The sequence below is a fragment of the Talpa occidentalis genome, unplaced genomic scaffold (genome assembly GCF_014898055.3).
Source record: "Talpa occidentalis isolate TD23 unplaced genomic scaffold, MPIMG_talOcc4v2.1 talOcc4.10, whole genome shotgun sequence".
Taxonomy (NCBI): domain Eukaryota; kingdom Metazoa; phylum Chordata; class Mammalia; order Eulipotyphla; family Talpidae; genus Talpa; species Talpa occidentalis.
The window spans coordinates 77,785,534-77,798,883 of NW_023600993.1; the positions used below are offsets into that span (position 1 = coordinate 77,785,534).

Sequence of the window (13,350 nt, forward strand, 5' to 3'; positions counted from 1 at the left end):
ATTCCTGTCTTTTGCTGTTTGTTTCTGGTTCATGTGTCAAGCCATTCACTCATTGCCTCTTGGTTCAACTTGAGACAGAAAGGGCATTTTTATTATCCGTGTCTCAGAAACTAGACTCCAAACAGAGAAATTATTTTTCCACTTTGCTGAGTAATATAATGATTATGACCTGCAAATATTTGGAGAGGGGTAGTCAAATGTAGCAAGGAAAGAAGACGGTATTTTCAATAGAAATGAAATTGTTCCAATTCTAAGGCCTACTCTGAGCATAGGAAAACATGGTGAAATATTATAGCAGCAACAGGAATGGTTATTGAACTGTGAAAAGCATTTGTTACATAAAGAGGGCCTTAATTCCTTTGATGTTATCAGGGAGGCATGTATTAGGTTCTGCAAAGCAAGTGGCAATGACTAGCAAATGCATTTTTAAAATGTTCTTCCCCTTTAATATCAGATGACGATAACAATCTCCAGGCTATGGGTTATTCTCCTACCCATCTCAAAAAGAGGGTACGTAGGGGCCATTAAGAATACCAAGTAAGAAGGCCATTTTAATTTCTGTAATGAGTCACCTCCACACTCCCACTTTGCTGTTGTTTTTGCATTTATCAGAGTCACAAATAGGGCATTGGGATTACGTGTAAATAACTATTGTTATTAATTGAAACAGAAGACTGTTAAAGGCCCTAAAATATTTGATGATCACATATAAAAATACCCACCTTAATTTGCATTAACATCCTAAACTAAACAGTTCCATAGAACATGTTAATCCTTTAAGCTATTATGTTATTAAATAAGGCATGGAAAATCACCACACTTGATTTTGAAATGGCTAAAACATTTTTTGGTAAAAACTTTTTCCTTTTTTAAGTAAAAGTGTCAACTAAAAAATTTAAATATTGTTTCTTCCAAGTTTTCTTTCAATTGGTAAAATATAAAAATGGTGTTTAGTGTGGCAGTTAAAATGGAAATACATATAATGGGTTAACATTATAAGTTGGACTGTGATCTTGCAATATAAGCAATCTAGAAAACCGTGACAGTATCAAGGTAACTAGTTTCAAACTGTACATCTGTTCTCAAGAAAGAGCTTGATTGTGGGCACTAGAGGGATGACAAGATGTGCTTTTGTGGAAATGCTTAGATGCATGTCTCACTAAGGGCTTTATAGAAGAAGGTGCTTCCTATTTCTGTTCCTTTCTTTTGCAACAATTTACAAATAACATGGAGGGAGCTGTGACGTCTGTGTGTCTCACTGATGTGGCTATAGGATGCAAGTTCTGTTCATAAACCCATACTATGTTGTTTAAGTCAGAGCTTGATTCCTGGCCAGTTTATCATGCTACTCATTGGAAACTGACAGAGAGAATATCCCAAATGGAGTTTTCTGGATTCATCTTATTACCATAAAATTATATCTGCTAACATTAACCTTTGTCAGTTTCTGTTGAAAGTTTGGATATTTCCCTGCTTTTGAGCCACCCATGCTAGGGTATGATCCCCCTCCCAGATCCTGGGAGTATCAGGAAAGTCCTGCCATTTGATAAAAACTCATTACCATTCAGAAGAGGGGTAAAGGGGAGAGAAGAGAGCTGGAGTCACCCCAGCCCACAACCAGCAGTTATTGGGTTTAAAATTTCACGTTGGCTTCTTTCTTATTAGACAGTCTAAGCTGGCATCAAGGGGCTATCGACTGTCAAAATAGCAGCCAGGGAAACAATCGACAAAGCCATCCCTTGAGAATGCTGAGTAAACTGGCAAAAATACTGTCAAAGGAGTTAATGTGTGAGCTGGCACCCAATGCCAGACCCAGCGTGAGAACCACTTACACAGTAATTGTCCCTCCCAGTGTCCACAACTCTGTCAAATGCTGCCCCAGGCTTGCCTTTCAGCACAGGAACTGATCTCTTTTTGACAAAATGAAATACATACCCACCCTAAACCCTACCAGCTGAGGGTGGGGAATTCAGGTGGGAAAGCAAGCAATTCTTTAGCAACTGCCATTTCAGTTTCGCCAGACTCCCCCTGGGTCAGGCAAGCTGGGCCACCTGTTTCCTGGGAATGCTGGGTGATACCTACATGCAGAGCTGGACTCGAGAAGCCAGAGATGCCAGCTTGACCCCCATAACTCCCACCACGCAATTCATCCACAGTAGGGGCTCCTCAGTCAAAACTCCTGCACCCTTTTTTGTGGCTTTTCGAAAAGTATCCACAGGCGGAGAAAAGGGCTGAGGTCAAGCTAAGAGCAAGCACACAATCGCTGTGGAGACATGAGGGTGCACTGTACTCTTGAGCACCGGACCTAACAGCAAGGTGGCAGGGCTTTCTGAGGCAGTGCGAAATACTTCCACAAAGTAATAGAGAAAAAAAATGTAGGATGTTTGTAATTACACATGTCAGAAACATGTAATTTGAAATAATAGAACTGAATAGGAAAATAGTAATTCCAAGAGGGATTTTTTTTTTTTTGACATTGAAAGACAGCTGTTGCACATTCAAGCTCAGGCCTAGACCACAGAATTTATATACAATTTTAAAGTCTTGCTCAAATAACAGTCACAAGATACGAATTTTAGCAAGATATGAGCTTTATCTATAAGTTGCTCTGATAATTAAAGTTATTACAAAGGTCCAGTAAAAATGCCTTTGTTGGAGCTTAAGTTTGAAACATCATTGGGGATCATAGTGCTATTTTCTTTTTTGTGTATGAGGGTTTTAAAGAAAGCATTTCTTAAATAAAAACCTATGCCTTGTAGAGAAGAAAAATCAACTAGAACTGATTTTCACCAGCTTGTCTTCTGTAAAATACAGTATCAAGCAGCGTTTCCATCAAAATATGTTTCCCACCACCTAGGAAGGTATGCAATTCTTTGATGGCTTTAGGGTAGTTTTGCTAGAAATGAAGTCAACACCTCATTGTTCATTTCTGCTTTAGTATAAAATAACAATGACTTCCAGTGTGTATTAAGAGTGACTTTCCTGTTTCGAACACTGGAAGTCTTGCCCCCCAGGAAACCCCTCGGTGCCAGTCACCCTGAGTCTTGAGTGCCTGCCGTGTGCAAATTGTTCTTAACTACCCCAGAGCTGACTGACTCAAAACAATAGCTGTCTTATTATATCTGATGACTCTGTCATCAGGAATTCAAGCAGGGTAACTCTGGATAATTTTTCTGTTCCTTGTGATGTCGCCTGGGGTCACTCTTGGTATTTATCAGGTGGCTGGACTTGTATGAAGGGTTTAGGGTAACCTCAGTCCAATTGCATGGTACCTCAGTGGAGATATCTGAAAGGCTGAGATGTACTGGGCCTTCTCCCTCTCCATGTAGTCTCTGGACTGCTCCATATTTCCTCGTCAAGGTAGCTGAAACTTACTTGATGATGGCCATGCAAATACTGGCTTTTAATATAGTAACCCAAGTTGAAGTTCAATTTGGAGAAAACAAAAAAAAATTCCCATTTTATTTTGCAGTTCAAACAAACTGAGTCTCAAATAGGTTGAATATTTTTTTATCAGAACACATAGCTAATAATCTAAGAGTCAGAATTATCTGACTGAAATTTATTTCATCTCCTTTATGCTACAGAGAAACGTTTTGTGATATGTTCACCAATGGTAAGTATCTGCTTACTGAGCACATGTGTATATGCACATGAAAATGAGGATATTGGGTCAAAATTCTTGTGTCGGTGACAGAAAGATGGCAGAATTTTCTAGCAAAGTTTCTAATTCTATATCTACCAAGCCAGATGGGATCATCTGATTCTCACGTGGTGTCAGGTTACTCATGAAGCCTGCCAAAGAGAATACAGAGGGTTGCAGCCATCAGTTCTATGTCAGCTAGAGTCTGCTATGTAACAAAACAGCCCAAAACTTAGTTGCTTTGGCAATTCTTCTAGATGTTTAGGCTGATCTTGGTTGTTCTTCCTTGTGTGTCTGTTTTGAACTGAAGCTTGACTGATCTAAAATGGTCTCACATGTCTTGTGACTGGCAGGCCAGGGGCTGGCTGACAATTAGTTGGTAAGCTTTGCTTCTTTTCCATATGTCTTCCTATCCTCCAGCAGGTGCATTTGGGCTTGTTCACATGGAAATCACAGCATTCCAAGAACAATAATATGCAAGTCTTTTTGGGATCTGAGCTCTGACTCAAACAATGTTGCTTCTGTTGCATCATATAAACCAAAGCAAGTCATAAGGTCACTCAGATTCAAGGGGTAGGGAAATAAGCTCTTTCTGTCTTGGTAGGATGAACTGGAAAATCATATTAAAAGAGTCTGAATATAGAGAAAAGTAGCAGCCATCTTTGATTTTACCACAAGACCAAATGATTGATATCTTCTATACCATTTATAAAGCAGTCAGATATGACTGTCCATAACTCCGATAAATTAACTTCAATGAAAATGTGAGCTTTATGAGTTCAACCAGAAATATTATCCAAATGAAACCAATAAATCCAAAGGTAATTTTCATCGTCACAAAGCAAAGGATTTTTTTTTTTAACTTCCCGTGACACAATTTAATGTCTGTATTTGTAGACCTTTTTTTTTTTTTTTTTTTTTTTTTTTTGCCCCTGGACTGTTTAAAGTAGGTCCCTACTGGAACTCAAGTAATAAAGAATGTTCCTTGCATTTTATTAACAACTATAGTACTTACATTTGAACTTAAAAGACAAGGATGTCTACTGAGTGAATTCTAAGTTGAATCACCATACTAGACAATTGGCACCTCTCATGGCATTTGCTCCTCACAGGAATGAACATTGGCATCTCCATTATTCATATAAAGACATTAAAATTTAGACTGTGTGGCAGATTCCTTTTAATTCCTACACATTCATCAATAGTTAGAGTTTATTTCATTTCTCCTTAAAATGGGAATGTGACTTGATTTAGTCCAGGGACATTAGTAAATATGATGCAGAAAGAGGATTAAAACATCTTGCACATTAGGGATTGTTCTTCTGCTATACTTAAAATCCTAGGATCAGTCTACTCATGCTTCCTTGCTCGAAAATGGGAATCTACATGGCAGAGATCCAGGGTGGATCAACTGAGAGTCAGTCAGCTCCTGGCCAATCACCTGTTAACTTCCAGGCATGCAAGTGAGGTGAGCTAGACAGAGAAAGAAATATAGGAACGATGTGGTCTCATATAAAAATCCTTAGTCTGAAGTCAGGAAACACGTTTTAATCCTTCCCTGATATTATTTACTTGGAGTTTGAATAAATCACTTACTGCAGTCTTCTGGACTCAGTTTTCATCTTTGTGAGGAATGGGGCTTGCGAAGGCTAAAAGCATTAATGAATACAGTGTGTCATTGATTTGTGAAAGAAGACTTTTCTGTGAGCTCTTTCCATGTCAAGTTACTTACAAGATCAAGAGAAATTAAATGGAATTTACCAGAATCCTTTTCATTCATTTCCCATATAGTGACAATTCCTAATTAACTGGAAATCCAGATTCTCTCTAGTGTCTTTTGGGAATTTACTCTGACAACTCAATAGCCTGATCTGCAGGGAACTGATATCCAGGAGAAATTTTTCTAGCCTTGAAATAATAGCAATTTAAAACTAAACGATACCACTGTTGTGTCATACTCACTGACTCACAAAGATGTGAATTGCTGGCTTCAAAGTCTAGCCTCATCTCTTCATAGTAGGATAATCTTGGGCAAACTACCTAACTAGTCTGTGTCTCACTTTCATCATCTATAAAATAGGAACATAGTAACACCTATTTTGTAGGGTTTCTAAGAGAATTGAATAATATCCTGTATATCTGGTACCTAGAAAGTTGCCTGGCAACCTTAAGTACTATATAAAAAGGTTACCAGGGCCTTCCTGGTAGTACAGGGGCTTTGAGACACACCCTATGAAGTTATTCGCTGCTACTGCAGCATGAGTTCGATCCCCGGCCAAGTAGATGCCCACGTGGTGCAGCAGACCTCTCCTGTCTCACCCGCTGCTCCCCTCAGCAGTGTATTTCAGTTGATCTGCCTGTTCTGTTTACCACTCTGTCTCTGGTGAGTCTTCTCACCCCCTGCACCTCTGGCCTATACCCCAGTTCTTGTAGGCATAAATAAATAAAGCTTTAAAAAAATAAATAAAAAATAAAGAAGTTACCAGTTAGTTTTACTGCTTGCTAGTATGAAGTGAAATTGAAGTCCAAAAACAAAATATAAATGGGGAAAAGTCCGTTGCTGCAGTTAGCCATTTAGAATGTAGCCTTTAGAATGCTCAGTTGTGTCCCTTAGATCATTAATGTATTAACTCCCCTAAAAGGCCTTAAGCAAACCTCCAACATTCTGCTCCGAGCTTTTTGTTGACATATGAATCACAGAGATCACTGAGAGTTACTTTCCAGATCACCAATCATTCTGCCTCCAAACTGCTCCAGCTCAGTAACCTAGAGATTGGGGGAAAAAAACAAACAAAAACAGCTAAAGATAACAGTGGGGACCTGAATTGTCACACTGACCAGCCAAAACTCAGCTTCCTCTCAAAATACCCTTATAAACACTCTACCCGATGCCCCAAGACTCAAGAAGTTTGGTCTAAGGGATAAGCCTGCTGCCTCAGAAACAGTGGTTTCCTAACCCAGCTCTTAACTATTGTATTGGGCTTATGGGCTTATCTCCAATAAACCAGAAATTCTTAAGGCCAAAGACAATTTCAGTCAAAGCAGTAATACTACTTGAACTACTTAAGGGTTTGTAACCATTGTGCCAGATCTTGGGGTTTCAACTGTTTTAAAGATAGAAAGTTGCCTGGCAACCTTAAGTACTATATAAAATGGTTACCAGGGCCTCCCTGGTGGTGCAGGGGCTTTGAGATGCAACCTATGAAGTTATTCGCTGCTACTGCAGCATGAGTTCGATCCCTGGCCAGGGAGATGCCCACATGATGCAGCAGATCTCTCCTATCTCACCCGCTGCTCCCCTCAGCAGTGTATTTTGGTCAGTCTGCCTTTCTGTTCCCCACTCTACTTTCTAAACAGCAGAATCTTATGTCTGAAACACCATGTAGATCCTATATTAAAGAAATTCTCAGCTCTCTTTATTACCTTAGCCCAACCCCTGATTTATAGATGAGGTCCAACTAGATTAGGCAACTTTGGTGAGCATATGGCTATGCCATGGCAAAGCCACAAGTTGCTCAGATACTAGTCTGTTAGAAACCAACATCTACATGTACAGAGTTGCAAAGGAAATGCTAATGAGAGCCTGTTCCCCATCAAAAGGGGTCACTTGACTAGATGAAGGACACAAGAGCAGAAAAGAAGCAAAATGTGGAGAAAATTGTCTGTTGAAAGCTAATGGCTAAATCCCATGGTCACCTCTTGGTATGTAACAGCCCCTCGGGATTCTGCTTCCTTCCTTTCACCTGATTTTCTCACTTTCAGACCACTTTCATCAGTGAAAATACACAGTTCATTCTTGATGTGGACAGTCCCCTCTGCTCAGATTCATACTATGTTTCTGATTCCTGTATGAGGTAGCTAGATAAATGCAAAGTAGCTTTTGCTGCTACTTTCTCTTCTGTAGTGAGCACAGAATTGTTTCTCTCCACAGTCAGAATTTCTTCCGAATATACTAACTTCATCTTTTTTTTAAATCCTTACTAACTAAACATGACATCTTTTCTTTGATCCAATACAAGTATGCATTCAAAATTTCCTTTCTGATCAATATCATTTTCCACATACAATATCTCTTTCACAATACCCTCTCCTCTCTTAAATGTCTAAATTTCACATGCTCTTGATTATCATTTCTTTTAATATACAAATCTTGGTCAAACTGTGTCACTGGTACATCTTATGATTGACCTGGCTAAATCTTTTCCAAGGAATTGCTGAATGAAAGGTTTTATTGGGGGGCAGTATGAGGATTCTGGGTAATGTCATCATGGTAAAGATGATGGGTATCAAAAAAAAAAAAATGGGTTCTTTATTTGGTGAGTGGTCTGGGAATTCTGCCCCAAGTAGAAAGGTCATAATATATGGTAGGGGACAGGGAAGAAAAATACCTTAGATTTCCAGGGCAGCGTAGAAAGAGAGGCGGGACCATAAGCAAGCATAGACTCGATGAGACGTGAAGTATATACTTGAATAGAGAGACCTCCTAGTAACCGCGCCTGGGGGTTCAAAGGCTGATCATGCACTTTCCACTGCTGAGTGATGACTGACTTCTTCCACCACTGTTAGTGGGAGCCAAGAACACCTTCCAAAATAGAATAAAAGGCAGATCATTACTCCTAACCAGTATAAAAAATAAAAAATAAACAAGGAAGAAAGTCAAGTAAGTTTTTTGAAGGTTAAATAAAATCTATCTCCCAGAAGTAAAAAGTTTATTTTTGAGGATTGGAATTTGATTATATTTTAGATTAACCTGATCCTAATACCCACAAAAGCCTTGAACTTGGTTATCTCTGAATGCAGGTCCACTTGGAAGACTGATTCTCTTTGGATATCACCACCATCTTCTGAGAACAATATTTAATCTGATTGATTCAGAGAGATGGCAATCTAGGAAATCAAATGAATTAATCACTGGGTTTTAAAGAAAAACTTCTTGAAGAGTTACACGATACAGCTAGCTGAAAAGGTGAAGTTAAAAAGCAAAACAAGGTTTCCAGGAAATGTAGTGACCCAAAGTCCCTCTCTGCTCTTTTCTCTATCTCTAGGAAGTTTTCCTTGTGCATACTAACCTAGACATGATACTCTTTTCTCTGCCCACTGTTGCACTTACTTTTAATTTTGAAATTAGCATTTGACACCTTTATATTAAAGGTAACAAAATTAAGGCCAAACTGTAACACAGAAAATAGCTTAGAATTTACTCATTTTATAACTGGAAGTTGGTACTTTTTGACCCCTTTTACCCACTCTCCCCTCCCCACAGTTCCAGCAAACACCAATCTGTTTTCTGTACTTATGGATTGTTTTTTTCCCATATTTTTTGAACAATAAACAAGATATCATAAAAAAGAGATGATTTTTAGGGTTACATTATATTTTCATAGATACTTTTTTAAAGGCTAATTCTCCTTTCTGTTCACTGTTTCAGTATGTATTTTGAGCTCTATTCATGCCTTGCTGGCTGTGGTGCCTCTCTTGTTTAGAGTGCTCTTATGGAATTCAGAGTGATGCAATTTTATTATATACCAGATGGCTTTGAAAGTATCAGACTGGGACATTGAAACCGCCTGTGTTGTTACAGCAGCAAAGCTGAGTCAATCTAGCTTATCCACCTCTGACTTTCAGAGTGACAGTGGGCCAAATAGCATCAGCGTAAACTCAGAGTGAAGTGCCCACCTGTCCTAATGGTAGACTCCATCTTATGTTTCATGACCTGGGAGTTGCCATCTTTTTCAATCACGGAAATGTTGAGAGATGGATAATATGGTGCATGCAAAGCATTACGAATAGTGCCACTCAATGATAATAGTAGCATTCTTTTTGCCAGGTTCTGTGCTTAGCATTTGTCATGGATAATGCAATATTCACAACTACCTGAGGTAAGACGTTTTCATTATACCCATTCTATAGGCGATAATTTGAGACTTAATGTGCACAAATGATTTGTCCTTTGCCACAAAACCAGAGAGTGATAGATTTCAATTCCTTTAGTCTATTGACAGGGCCCTGTTTGTATAATATTTGTCCTTCATCACCTAGGTCCACTCATCCATTCCTTCCTTCCCGCTCACCTTGAATTCCAGTAATTTCAAACCGCCTGGTCTTTTACTTTTATGTTGTTCCTTTCTTCCTCCTACTTTCTCTTCCTCCTCCCTGAGCCCCAGCTCCCAGATTCTCTGGGGAGTGGTTCACAATTAAAATATTTAAGAAGAGATAATGCTCTGGCAAAGACCAATTAGGCTTGCTACACAAACAAGGTTCTCAAGGACTCCTGCAGCTTCAGGAATTAACCCCTTAATAGCTGGTTTATTGGGATATGACTTCCCAAGAGAGACTAGGTGGGAAAGGTGCTAAATTCTGGGATGAGGCATGGGGTTACCATGACTTACCAACTAGTCTGGAGGTTTCATTATAGTAGAAATGGGTACATTCATCTATATTATCATGTTCAGAACTTTAGTCCTATCTCCTGTAAGTCCTTGATCTGAGTTCCTTTTCTTGCCTTGGTTTTCCCAGACAGACTTAAATATTGTGGACTTAGTTTACTCTTTCCTTGCTCTCTTTCTTAATCTTTTCTCACAATCTTATAAGTATTTTGCCAGTGCATCCTATGTACCAGACTCTGTTTTATGTGATGACAGATTCCAAATAGAATCCACCTTTGCATTTCCCATACCCAATACACTATTAAATGCTTAAAGAAATCTCTGTGTCTGATACTGTTACCTTTACCTGCGCATTTTGGATCCCCAACTGGATTTATAGAACCGTGAGTGTCAGAACCAGAGTTCACATCTTGAATTCCCGTCAGCTAAAGTTCTTTAACACATTCTAGATCCTTAATATTGATGGTTGTGGTTGGTAGGGGAGTCACAATAACAATTAGCCAATTATAATTTTCATGCTATGGCACACTTTCTATGTGCTCAACCATGTAGAAGCTAACATTTAGATAGATACATTTAAATTTTATAATATGCATACACAATACAAATTTAAACATTTATCATGTTATTACTAAGTACATACACATATTTCAGCACATCTGAGGGCAAACATTTTTAATTCCACTTTGTAGGAAAACTTGGAACCAAGGTATAGAAACTTACATTGCTTAATTCATTTCAGCAACTGTATGATTGTCTCTGACATGCTACTATTGTCACCAACACTGAGTCGTAGGTATGCAGTGGTGAATAATTCAGTGCTTCATGCTTTTTTGAAATTTAAGTGGCAGAGGTATGGTTATAAGTTGTGCTAATGTTATAAAGGAAAAAAATAATTCTATGAGAGAGAATTTCAAGAAGGTTATAATTAAAATTTAGCAGGGTTGAAGATGTACTTGTAAGAAGTGACATCTTGTGGTAAGTAGTTAGGCTGGATTTGGTCTAAATCCATCCGGTTTATTAGGGACAAAATGACATCTGTATGCTTTTTTCAAAAGAGATGTACTCTTAAATATTTTTGATGAAATATAATTCTATTTTAACTCTGTCTTAGACTTTAGTATTCACAGAGCATTAGAGTAGTAAATAATTCTCAAGTGTTCACCATGTAGGAATCTCTTGGTTAACAACCATTACATGTGGTTATCCAAAAATTACTTGAATGCTTTCAGTGGTCAAATGTTCTCTACCTCAAAATATAGCCTATTCTACTCTAAGTAACATACATGACTTATTACATTCTCATAATGCTCTCCAAACTGCTTCCTCATTATTTCCATCCAGTTTTGCTGGCAAACACTAGAAAAAGAATCCACACTTTTCATATGTTGTGTCCCATGATGCACTCACTATTTTCTGCCTGATATATCAATAGTCCTTCCTTATCATTTTTCTGGGAAAGATCGCCAGCACCAGCTTGTTTTACTACTACAATTACCTTATTCTCCAGGTGTCCCTCTTAAAATGGTATGTCCAGAGCCAGCCAAAGTGGCAACTCACCAGCACACAGTGTGAGATTTTTTTTCCTTTCTATGATCTGGCCATCTGCCTTTCTCCAATGCCACAGTCTGGTGATAAATGGACCACAACACCCTGTGTTCAATTCTGCTGAGTAATTTACATTCCCATTACTTATTCATGTGTTCTGTTTTTTTACCCATTCAATTATCAACTCCTTGAGGGAACCTCCTCCAGCTGGATTTGGCACATAGCAATCATACCATAAATGTTTTTCAAGAGAAAATTCTGAAATGGAGAAAGTCCTCTGTTTGCCTAAGAAGATCCATCTGAACTGACTTTTTAAAAATCAACAGGAAAAAAATCAGAGGATTCCATCATAACCATTTACATAATCTAATCCTTCTGCCTGGATTAAGACCATTTAAAACATATACCTGGTTGGGGAATTGTGGGGTTTCTTACTGAGGGTGTTTTGCAGTCATATGAAAAGGAGTCCAGAACTTTCCTTCATTCAAGGACAACTTTTAAATTCCCTTTACTTCTGATCCAATTAAAATCTTATTTTCCATCTTTATTTCTCTTTCACTATCTTGTCCTGCATTCAGTCAATTTCTCCGTTTGCTGTGCTCCAACCCTCTTGCTCATTTGACATCACTTTGTCCCATATGAACAAACGCTGATTGAGGTTCTTTTTTTAAATATTCATTTTTCTTTCTCTTAAAGATATACAATCCACTTGAACTTAGTTCTGGAAGCAAGCTAGGGGATTTTCTCTGTGAGGCTACTCTGTCAACATGTAAGGAAGACTATAATCATGTATACTATATAAATGCTATTTTCTAAAACCAACAGAAATGCTAGAATGTGAGAATGAAAAGTAAAATGGAGTCATCTGAGAAGCAGGCAGGTCAATCACAGTAGCGTCTCGCCTTCATACCATGCTTACAATGTGCCAAGCATTTCTCTATGTGCTTTGTATTTACTCAATCTTCGCAATAACTCAATGAAAGAAGCCTGAAGAATATTCCCATTTTACAGATGAAGAAACTGAGGTCCAAAGGCATTAAATAATTTACCCAATATTACACAGATAGTAAGGGGCAGAGATGGGAAAATAAACCCTAGCAGCTCCAGCACCAGAGGCTATACCTTCTCTTACTGAGGTTATTTTGATGCTGCCTACCAGGATTACTCTGAGCATTCTCAGAAGTCATCGTACTGGTCCTATTACCATACATAATATCCTTCTGACTAATCCAGTCAACCTAGAAACAAAACTCAATGGAAAGGAAACAAAGCTATCTTTTTTAATTTTTATTTTTATTTTTTTATTTATATGAGAGCTGGGGTGTAGGCCAGAGGCTAGGGAGGTTGAGAGGATTCACCAGAGACAGAGTGGGGAGCAGAACAGGCAGATGGACTGAAGACACTACTGAGGGGAGCAGCAGGCAAGGCAGGAGAGGTCTGCCATGCCATCTGGGAATCTCCCTGGCAGGCCGGGAATTGAACCCTCGCTGCAGAGGCTGCGGACAGCCTCACAGGGCGGTGCTCAACCTGCTGTGCCACCGAGGAGGCCTGAAACAAAGCTATCTTTAAGTTTGTTAAGAGAAATCATTCAATTGTCAGGAGCACTGGATTATACTTGGGAGTCATGAATTCTAATTTTTGTTCCCATATCACATGCCTGAACTGTTTCTTCGAAACCTTGGGTTAGAAGCTTGCTAATGTCTCTTGCATCTCTAGAATGCTATTATATAATAATAAGAACAATAATGTTAAAGCATGAGAGACTGTTAACCA

The 13,350-nt window shown here is 38.7% G+C and overlaps 1 long non-coding RNA gene across 1 annotated transcript; it reads right to left on the reverse strand.

Annotated features, from left to right (window-relative positions):
- Nucleotides 1-2,869: 2,869 nt before the first annotated feature.
- On the reverse strand, nt 2,870-9,752 carry LOC129145971 (uncharacterized). The gene is made up of 4 exons (XR_008552231.1): nt 9,715-9,752; nt 8,032-8,225; nt 6,127-6,409; nt 2,870-3,795 (listed from the first exon to the last, which is right to left on the reverse strand). It is a non-coding gene; the product is annotated as an uncharacterized LOC129145971 (long non-coding RNA).
- Nucleotides 9,753-13,350: the final 3,598 nt, after the last annotated feature.